The sequence below is a fragment of the Apostichopus japonicus genome, chromosome 5 (assembly GCF_037975245.1).
Source record: "Apostichopus japonicus isolate 1M-3 chromosome 5, ASM3797524v1, whole genome shotgun sequence".
Lineage (NCBI taxonomy): Eukaryota > Metazoa > Echinodermata > Holothuroidea > Aspidochirotida > Stichopodidae > Apostichopus > Apostichopus japonicus.
Window position 1 is genome coordinate 12,314,394 of NC_092565.1, and position 10,872 is coordinate 12,325,265.

The following is a 10,872-nucleotide window of genomic DNA, read 5'->3' on the forward strand; positions in this document are numbered from 1 at the left end:
TAATGAAACGAACCCATAGTGATTATTCTACAACACTTTTACATATGTTACTTTCATTCTTTCGTCTGATTGACTGGTATGACATCATGTGACCATTCCTGACCTGCCCTCATTCTTCAGTAACGGATAATTCCCGCCATTATAGTATGCACAAATCCCTAGAAACCATCCATTTTGGAGGGAATACAGACTGTCTGTTGTTGCTGGGCAACATACTACAGTGTTTCAAGGACACTATACTGACAGGCTACATCATACAAAGACTATACTGGACGTCAATGCACTTTAACGGTGATCTTATGTTGATACATGGATATTCTATGCTTTGAACTTTTTTACTTTGAAGCAATTTTGGATAAAACAGCTAGAATCACTCCCCGGACTACTTTCTATTGATATAAAAAGAATACATTGTCCTTTGGCTGGCTTTTAATTGAGTATCAATCATGTCAGAGATGGATTACGAGTCCAGATGTTGAAATGCCTGTTAGCCTCATAAAACAAATAATGAAAGAAGACCTTTACAAAAGTAAATAAGGCCTATACTGTATACTCATTAGTATGCAGACCTGAAAGGAAAAAACATTTATCTGGTATCCTTCAGATAATGACATACCCACAATGTCTCACCACGAAATACATCTATCTAAATATGATATTATTATACAAAAACCACCGCAGCGTTAGATATCCCTACAAGACTAAAGAGAAATTTGTTCAATCTCTCATCTCAATGATGTTAAGAATGACAGAGCATATGTCATATATTGTTATATATCATATGAAGTGTTGTCAACATCATTGTCTCTAAGCCCATTGTTGTGTCTTGTGTTGCTCCTGAGACCGGCTTTTAGGCTACATTGTTACTCAGTCCGAATAATTTACCCATTTCTTTGTGTATTCTATATAAACGGATATCAACCCCAAAATACTATAGTTTAAAAGCTATCAATAAACAGAAAATCATTCCACTGAAATTACCGAAATGTTTTTCAAAATCGGTGAGTTTCTTTAAGTTTGTTCCTTTGGTTTACTTGTCTAAAGCTTTGTTCTGCTTTGTTCCTTAACATTTAAATTTCCCGACGTCCATTAATCGCTCACATTTTACAGCCCATTTAAAAATACATGCGGTGATCAATTGTGTATAATCATACAGCTGTTTTTAATGATAAGCTTACAAATCTATACGTAAAAAGTTCTATCGGCTTTCCTTTTCTTCTTGCATAAACTAGAAACGAGCTACCTACTGACAAGGAGGTCGTTCCTAAAACGAAGTTTGTCGAATACATTGACGTCAGCATTGCTTTATTAAACTTGCAACCGTTTGGTTTTCGTTTAAGGACAAATAGAATGACCGCCCTTATAGGCTAATATGGAAATTGCTCAAAATTGCAGTGTAAATTATTCATTCCGATGGAAAATATTATCCCATAGGGAGCAGGTTAGTCCAATAAACACAATAAACCTATCACTTGTTCTCTTTCCCCCTGTGTATCTCTCTCAAACAGTAACGTCTACAAACAGTTTCTTTTAGGTAAAAATGTAGGCTACATCTATATATTTAACTTGAGCATTCGACTTTCATTTCGAATAAACTAGCGGCGCTTCTGGCGATCATATATGCTATATGCTTTTAAAGGTCACTCTGTTCTTTGCCGTAAAGTATATGTAGTGTGTTTTCTCTGTATCACATACGTGTACAGCTTTAAACATATGTTTTCTTTTTAAAGAAAAGTCACAGAGGAAAGTACCTGGGCACGAGAAACCAAACAACGAACCGAGCCTGATCCACTCTCAACTCATGCATGTTCCCTTGCATCGAGACTGCGACAACATGATCGTCGTCATATGTGTATAACGATCCCCCCTATACAAGGGGAAAATATTGCTACACATGATCTTAACTTATGGAACAATCGGCATGATTTGTTGGTATAAGTATATGATGTCACTGCTGCTCCATTAAGTATAGGCCTATGTGATAATTCTATTTAAAGCATGCATATTATCACGTGATGAGGAGAGATGCGTTGTTTAAGCATGATCTAGTTTCATCTGGATATCACTTTAGATCCCATATTACGTCATCCTAATAATATTCTCTGGAACCCTATGTGAAGAGTAGTGGGCTGTAATTTATTGTACGGTGGTTCTGAGACACAAGTGCAGGAGTTGGAAGACTTCAGTGTTGCAAAACAACTCTTTTTACGGTCTCCCGTAACATGTTTGCAATGTGTTAGCAACTATTACAAGGCAAACTACGTAGTTGTTTCATCCATTGGAGCTTTGTTGTTAGTATAAATAATATAAACACAAACATAATTGTATACATAATTTTTGTATATATAATTTTTGCAAGGGCGTAGGAACCGGGGGGGGCTGGGGGGGGGGGGCGCTAGCCCCCCCAGTGAAAAATGTGGAGGGGCGGAAGTATCATTCCGCCCCCCCCCCCCGGTTCGCAAGTCAGAAAACTCCTTTTTCATTTCCAAATGAGAAAAAAATCTCATTTGGAGCACCAAATTGCATCTAAGGCCAGGTGAAAATACAAAATGGAGTGGGTGTTAAAGTGTGCTATATTGCACCAAATTGCATCTGAGGCCACCTGAAAATGCCAAAGATTCCAAAGGGGAGGGGGACACCCCCTCCCCTTAGACCCCTCCCCCAGGCTGGCCATCAGTCTTCAGCCCCCCCACTCAAAAGTACCTTCCTACGCCACTGAATTTTTGTATATAAAAATTTAAATATAAACTTTTAATATACAATTTTTATATCGGATTTAAAAATTAAGAAACTATAGGGTATTAACATTAGAATAACGCTCGGACTGAGCAGCCGACGCCACCAGCAATTAAACATCAGGTAAACATAAATTTGAGTTAGTCTAACGCATTTTAAAGGTGAATATTTCTCAACTCCGGAATAGCGCACTGGAATAAAATAATTGTCTTAGGCTGTGTTTGAGTGTGTATGTGTGTAATGACAGTGGCGTAGGAAGGTACTTTTGTGTGGGGGGGCTGAAGACTGACGGCCGGCCTGGGGGAGGGGTCTAAGGGGAGGGGTGTCCCCCTCCCCTTTGGAATTTTTTGCATTTCCAGGTGGCCTCAGATGCAATTTGGTGCAATATAGCACACTTCAACACCTACTCCATTTTGTAAACTTAATTTTGTATTTTCACCTGGCCTTAGATGCAAGACCTTTATTCGTCATGGTGTGAACCAATCACCATACACTAATAGTGACAATCATTTCACTTTGTTTCAACCTTAGGCCCTTATATATGACACATGACTCTCTTTTGACAAAAGAACAAAATACTAAAGCTCTTTGATTCCTCAAATGTTTTGAGAGACGCGAGTAAATGACCGAGGAATTCATTTTCTTGAATTTGCTGGAAAGGATCTCAATAAAAACCTGTCCTGTTTGGGGAGGGGGAGGGGGTCGCTTCCGGAAGAAATGAAAAACAAAATAAGAAGAGAGGCAGACGTGGTAGAAATATTGCCTGGAAATAAAAGTAAAGGAATTGTAACATTCGTATGAAAGGATTCATTAAAGGTGCCAGTTTGTGATCACTGTTACTTTAATTATTCTCAGGGAAGTTGGAAACAAAATGCAAAAGAATCTAGTGAGATACCATTAACTGTAATGTACAGTGCTTTCTGTTTCCTTTTAAATTTTGCAGTCAATTTTTAAACTGTTAGATTGGGATGCATCGCAGAATGGGTACACGTCATTCATGGGTACACCATTAAAGTTACACATCCATTTATGGTCAACATTGAAAGAGTAAAGGCTAAAGAAGACCCGGTGTTGCTAGTTTGCAACTATGACGTCACATCTGTATATGCTTTTTCGTTCAGCTAAAGTATCAATTTCAATCTCATTATCATATAGGTATATTAAAGGAGCATTGCAACCATAAATCTAATTTAGAGGTGATTATATTGGGAGCCAATGTGGATGTAGAGAGGTTATATGCACAAAACATTTTGACAGTTTTGTACCTCTTTAACATAGCAATTTCAAAGTTCTGCCTACCATCTCCCTGCAGATAGCGAGCCGTGGTTGAATTCGTAGCATAACTCATCGTCCTACTAAATGCCCAAAAGGAGCAGCTGTTTGCTATTTGTGATATTAATATCGCAACTTTATAATTGCTTCAAACCTTGATAAATCATGTTACCCTTCGGTTTCAAAAAACCAATCTTTTATGCGACAGGTGTTGGAAACCATTTAGGACTAGTCTACTCTGCGTAAAATAATTGTGACTGGATTTATAATCGTCGTTATTGTTGAACCTTTTCTGGTTTATATTTACTGGGATGTGACTCATGAATCAAACCAATTGCATTAAGCATTTCAAGTGAAGTTGCAACATGTCATACTGAAGTTGCATTATGTCATATTAAAGTTGCAACATGTCCTATGCAACATGTCAAGTTGAAGTTGCAACATGTCATATTGAAGTTGCAACATGGCATATTGAAGTTGCATCATGTCATATTGAAGTTGCAACATGTTATATGCAACATGTCATATTGAAGTTGCAACATGTTATATGCAACATGTCATATTGAAGTTGCAACGTGTCATATTGAAGTGACATATCATATTGAAGTTGTAACATATCATATATTGAAGTTGCAATCTATTGAAGAAGCAACATGTCATATGCAACATGTCATATTGAAGTTGCAACATGTCATATTGAAGTTGCAACATGTCATATTGAAGTGACATGTGATATTGAAGTTGCAACATGTGATATTGAAGTTGCAATATGTCATGTTGAAGTTGTTTGAAAAGAAAACTTTACTTGCAACAAAATCATTGTTTTAACATACCACACCGATGATAACTATTATCTTATCGCTAGAGGAAACAGAAACAACACATGGATGTGTGGTTATTAAGTATTTGTATGCTTGTACCTCAAATGAGTACAATGTCCGGAGTACGAGTGACATCAGTGAGTCCGTGCGCCAGAAGGTCACTATAGTACAAGCACAAAATCATTAGTACGTTCAGTGGTGATACGGGTAGTAGGTATTATGGGAAACAGTCATTAAACTACAACTCACCAAATTACAATTTAGACTGCCTCTTGACTATTCACAACAGTTCTTCCGAAGCGTCCGACACGAAATGTATTAATGACATAAACAATATCACTAATGAAACAAATAATCAATAATCCAGTAAAGAGTAGGTCAGAGGTTGTTCCATAACAACTCCCTGGTCTAGGTTCCAAGGAAAAGCGCGTATTTCCAGTAGGATACGTATAATAAGACGAAATGATGATAATTAACCTTTGTATTTCGCGAAGCCACGTGAAAAGTGGTCATGGATTCCCTTTCTCCGAAATCTTAAAACAAAGGCCCGGTCATTCATGACTCAGAGAGGGGGTACACCGGACGAACTACGAATAGTGAGGGCGTCAGTACAGTGTGCGCACAAGTCGAGTAAGGTGATATTTGTCTCTGCGAAGTTACGATATACCAGGGCGAGTACACAAGAACCCTCGAGTTCGGATACGATTACGAGTAAAGGCAGATGTACTCCAGTACGGATGCTACTAGACAATATATAGGCCTGTCTGTAACCTATAAAGTATGCCTCATGTATCGAAGGCAAATTTGTATTTGTCATAAAGCTCCTTTTCATAATCTTTGAATAGCCAAATAAATTTGTAAATATCCACTTGAAGTTTAGTTGGAAAGATATATAGATAATGCAGTTTAATGGTTATGTAAGAATGTTCACGTGGTTATTTAAGAATATAAACAGCTTAGATAGTTAAGAGTACAAGGTCAATATTTAAAGAAGTTTTAATGTAATTAATTCAGAAAAGAAAGAGTTCCTCGTCTTTTCAGAGCTCCCGTAAACTTCGAGTACGTTCATTCCCTTTATATATACAACAGCCACAAACTGTATGATAGCGAAAATGAGCATGTACCAAATTTTTAGATATTCATTTACACAGGGGATTTGAAATATAAACCTGTTCCTTGTCGCTTCAGTGAAAGCCAGAAAAATCATTTTGTGATGAGTCTCCTAGGCAAAACCAACATAGGACTTTATATTTAATCTTTTCAGAGAGAAATGGATAAAAGCATGTGAACACAATTTGATACTAAGTTACGAAAGGGCTGCGCGGGAGTGAGAAGGGACACTCCATGGGGGGGGGGGGGAGATGAAATAGCATGCATTACCACTCGCAAATATCGTTTGGAAGTTTTCTAGTTTATGAAGGATGTATGCAAGTGAAAGAAATCAGTATTTATTGTGAATGAAAATGCATTTAAAAATCATTTGCTTATACTATTTATGGCTATCTGAGATGTACAAAAAGATGAGAGTAACTGGACACTACGTATGTGGATGATAAAGTCTTAAAGGGGTTAGCCTATTTAATGTCCTAATGTAACTCGCACTAAGTTATATACGTACCTGTATTGACACATGCCATAGTAGAGGTGTTCATCCAATTGGGGCAGCACTTTTAGATAGTATGTTGTTGGCCTTTCAAGCCATTATTATTGTCAGAAATAGGGATCACACCTGCACGTTTCTCTGGAAATCTCAGAGCCTTGCAGGGGATCCAAGGTTGCGTAGTCCCAGAAAGATCAAGCGTTTTCAGATATTTTATGTTCTCTCGTAGCGAGTATAAAGAACAAAGTCAATGAGAAAGAGAGAGAAATTCAATTTCTATGGATTTTTTTTGGAAGGCCCTGCTGGTGGTCCGGAAGTGGTTGGATTTTGAAATACTTCTTGTTCTCTCGTAGCGACTTGAATGCACAAAAGACCATTCAGAAGGGGCAATCTAATTTCCGTGGAAGGTGTTCCAACCCCGGATGTTGCAGTGCTTTCAGACAGTGTGTTTCTTATTTAATTTAACAACAGGAATACATTCTAGAAATTCCAATTTCATTGAAATGTATATGGAGGTCCAGGGGCGGAGGTCCCGGAAGACATAGCATTTTGTAAGCCTAGTATGACCCAAACAAAGTTAATTTAGACGTAAGGTTAAATATTTCAGTTGGTTTTACACAGCCGACTTGGGGGGAGGGGGCGGGCGGGTAAGGGCATCAACCCCTTGGCGCCGCCACTCCCCACCCCAGGTAGAGTGCTCTCTGCCTCCCTCATATCCGTTAAACTATTATGACGGTCGGACATCCGGGGTTTTACCGTGAACTGAGGTCAAGTCGAAGCGACTGGATGGAGTGAAAATAAGTATAGTAAGCCTATACCTGTTGTGCAAACAAATGGACGTTAACTATATGCCTAAATATTGAGACTGAAAGAGATTTTCTAATTATAAAGGTAGACTACCTATATTCAGAAGGCATAACAAAAATGGTGCTTTATGCAAAGAAAAGTTGGGAACATTTCATGACGGGTGTGTGAACTAGTCATTGCAGCGTTAACTTTACGCTGAGTCAAGTTTTGTGTGGCTTTTCTTTTGCTCGTAGATCTAGGCCTATAATAAATATAAAAAAAACACACACCCAAATTCTGCATACAGAAAGAAGGAAAGTCACGATCTTCGCAAAATCTTGTTGAACTATTTCGTGCCGTAAAAACACGTGCGATTCACTCCACTCAACATGCGTTTACATGCCTACCACGTGGGAAGTGACGTGTTGTGCGACCGACAGACTATACAGCGTGTACACTTTACCTTCCCTCAATATTATCAATTCGGGGAACCGTCTCAGAGATATAATCGCCATGGCAACAGGAAAGCCTTCTTATTACATAAGGCTAATAATAAAAGGCTAACCTATACCGACCCATTCCAGTAGCGGCCTATATTCAGGTGAACCGTTATTTTCAAAACTCGCAAATTTGATCATGTAGATTACAGAAGGTCACTAAATGCCGTGGTATCATAATCTCTCAGATATGAAAAAGCTGAAAAGAAAATATGTAGCAACCAATCGATTGATAAGTTATGTACACTATTTTGATATAACAAACTTTGGGATGTAGTGGAGACAAATACACATTGGTTCAGTTCCAAACGTTTTCGGAGTTGTAAAATATTAAAATTTAATATAAATCTTACTCCAAAGATTGCACTGAGCAAGAATTTGTGACTATGCAACAAAAATACCGGTATTAATTATTCTTCTTATTTTTAGTTACTTATTATGTAACCTTGAAAGATAATTCAATTGTTATAGAAGGATATTTTATGTAGATAAGATAATAACCACGATTAACTTCATCAATAACTTCATTGATTTCAGTTGTGGAAGATTCGAAAAGTGCAGTAGTGAAAAGCGAGAGAGAGAGGGTGAGAACTTGAAGAAAGGATAAACTATGCTGCCCTCGGGACAATGATGCACACATGGATCAAGTATATAGCATCCTTCGAAAATTAATTCAATTGCTATAGGTCCCCAAGGTCAAAAGGTCTATGTGAACCATTTCAGGCAAGACATGTAACTTTCGAGTAGTACGTATTAGGTGGTAGCAATTATATATAGTTTCCTTACTCAATGCGGAGGGGGTTCCAGGAAGAGGAGGGGGGGGGGAGGAGTTTCCGTCTACCATGCCAACAATGGCAAATTGGATAATAGATATGTGGTCAAGAATGATTTTGGTATTGTTATGGGAGGTCAGACTAATAGTCTCTGAATGTCTTGAATCGCTTGGAAGTAGAGAGGTTATAGCCATTACCATACTACCAACTATGGTTTTTGTAATCATTTTCCCCCTATCACAACTGGGGTTAAGAACAAGTTTATGTTTGCCACTTGCGGTTCATTCATATATATTCTATATATTTGCTTGAATCATTCAAATTGTCTCAATGTAATAAGAATGGTCACATCCTCATGAATTTGAAGCTTTTGAAAAAAGTTTAAAAAAATAGTTACAGCGCGCAAAATCATGAATATATATGACAGTGTTTTTCTACGATAAATCGAGAGACAGGTACCATTTAGTCTACCAAAAGTGTGTGCGCGCGTGTTGGTGTGCGACCGCGCGCGCGTGTGTAGGTTTGATAGGCAGTGGGGCATCCCTTATGTATATATTAGAATAACACGGTACATAGTATAATAACTCTGCCATTTATAGACAACACTTTACAATCTGTCATATCGGCCAAGGTCTGTCTATATCGTTTACGGTACGTCATGTGTGACATTTTCTGCTAACGACCATCCTGGGATATAAACTCGGTTGTTATTTTAGCCAAAAGTGGCAAAATATCCGTCTGCTGGCTTTCCACCAAATTTCGTCCCGGATGATATTTCAGGAAAGCAAAGACTCCGCTTCAAACTGGGGCGAACGAAAGGTAAAACAGATATGTCTTACGGAAGTCATGGAGATGAAACAGAAATATAGGCCTACCCGACAGCCACTCAAAGTTTAGAGAACCGACTCCGACATTACAAAGTGGTGGCATTTGGATAATGACTCCTCAGTTACTCGACTGTAGGGGTTTGATTCAAGTTGTATACATTTTAAAAGACTCGACTCGGCTTAGAAGCCCCAAAATATAACCTTGAAACTCAACCTGACCAGTTTTCATAGCACCCGATCGGTTAGGTTCTAGTCAGTGTCTCTCAGTGTAAAATAGAGTTGATTTGACTCGTGTTTGGTAGATGCCTCCTACAAACTTGACCGGCATCGTGACTTCTAAGTACTCGACTTCTGTCGTTCCCACTCAACTTCAGTCGAAAAGTGTGTTTTACGTAGTCTGCTTGTCTCGAAAAAATGGCGTTTAATCTACTTAAAATCGACTCCAGTGTCTTTGTCGAAAATCGAATCATGCCGATATTGCTGCGCTCTTACCAGCAATACATGCTCGAATCGCTTTGAGTTGGGAATAATAAGAGATGGATAATCAATGACCGAACAAAAGTTTGATGATGTAATTTATCCATATGTATCTTAGAAAAAAATAATTGAGTGTTGGCTAAACTAATGAAAACAAAGATCAAAATTTACTTATTAGAACTACGAAAACATATAAGTGCCTTTAGAAAAAATAATTTTATAGTTCGTTGCAGCGAATAAACAATTTGTAAATGAACGAATTACTAATATTTTTCGATTAGCACTAATGGGGTTTTCGTAGATAACCTATTGGAAGGGTTAATATATACCAATATCATAATAAATCAGACACTGTAAAGAACGTTGTGATATATTTATAGGACGAAACAGATAACTAATACTCCTTTGAAAAATAGTTTAATGTATTTTCTCCATAACTATTAGTTTCAAACGTTTCATGCAAAGTAAACGTATGGTTGGACAACAGAAACTATAAGTTGACAAAGTTTAGCTTTTTTTCAACTTGCAACACCATCAACGTCATTACAAGTTTACGATGGTAAGCTGTTAGCTGATATCACAATATGTTACGAAACAAGATGTCCTTTGGAAGCTAAGCTTGAAACCTATGGAACGCCAAAAAAAAAACAGACAATTATGTAGTCCCTTCGTTTTTTCTTCTTTCTAATTACTAATAGGCCCACCTATGTGTGGTTGCTGAGATGGAATTCCGTACCAATGAAGGAGACTAGGTAAGTAAATTATAACATGGGCAGTCCGGAGGGTCTGTAAACAATGCTTTTGAAAATATTGCAGTAGAAAAGTAAGTGTCCCGAGCCTGCCCGAACTTTTTTAACAACTTTTCCGAATTTTGAAAGCTTGGGATAATAAAAAGGCTGGCAATCATTTTTATCTCACGACGATTTCATTATGTGTCGGCATATTCTTACATAATGTTAAGTACATATTGCATTGACTGTATATATGTAAAAATTGTAAGATTGATCGAATACACGAGAAGGTAAAAAAAATGGGCAAGAATCTGGAACGATTCCGGCTAGAAACGGGAACGATTCTGGCTAG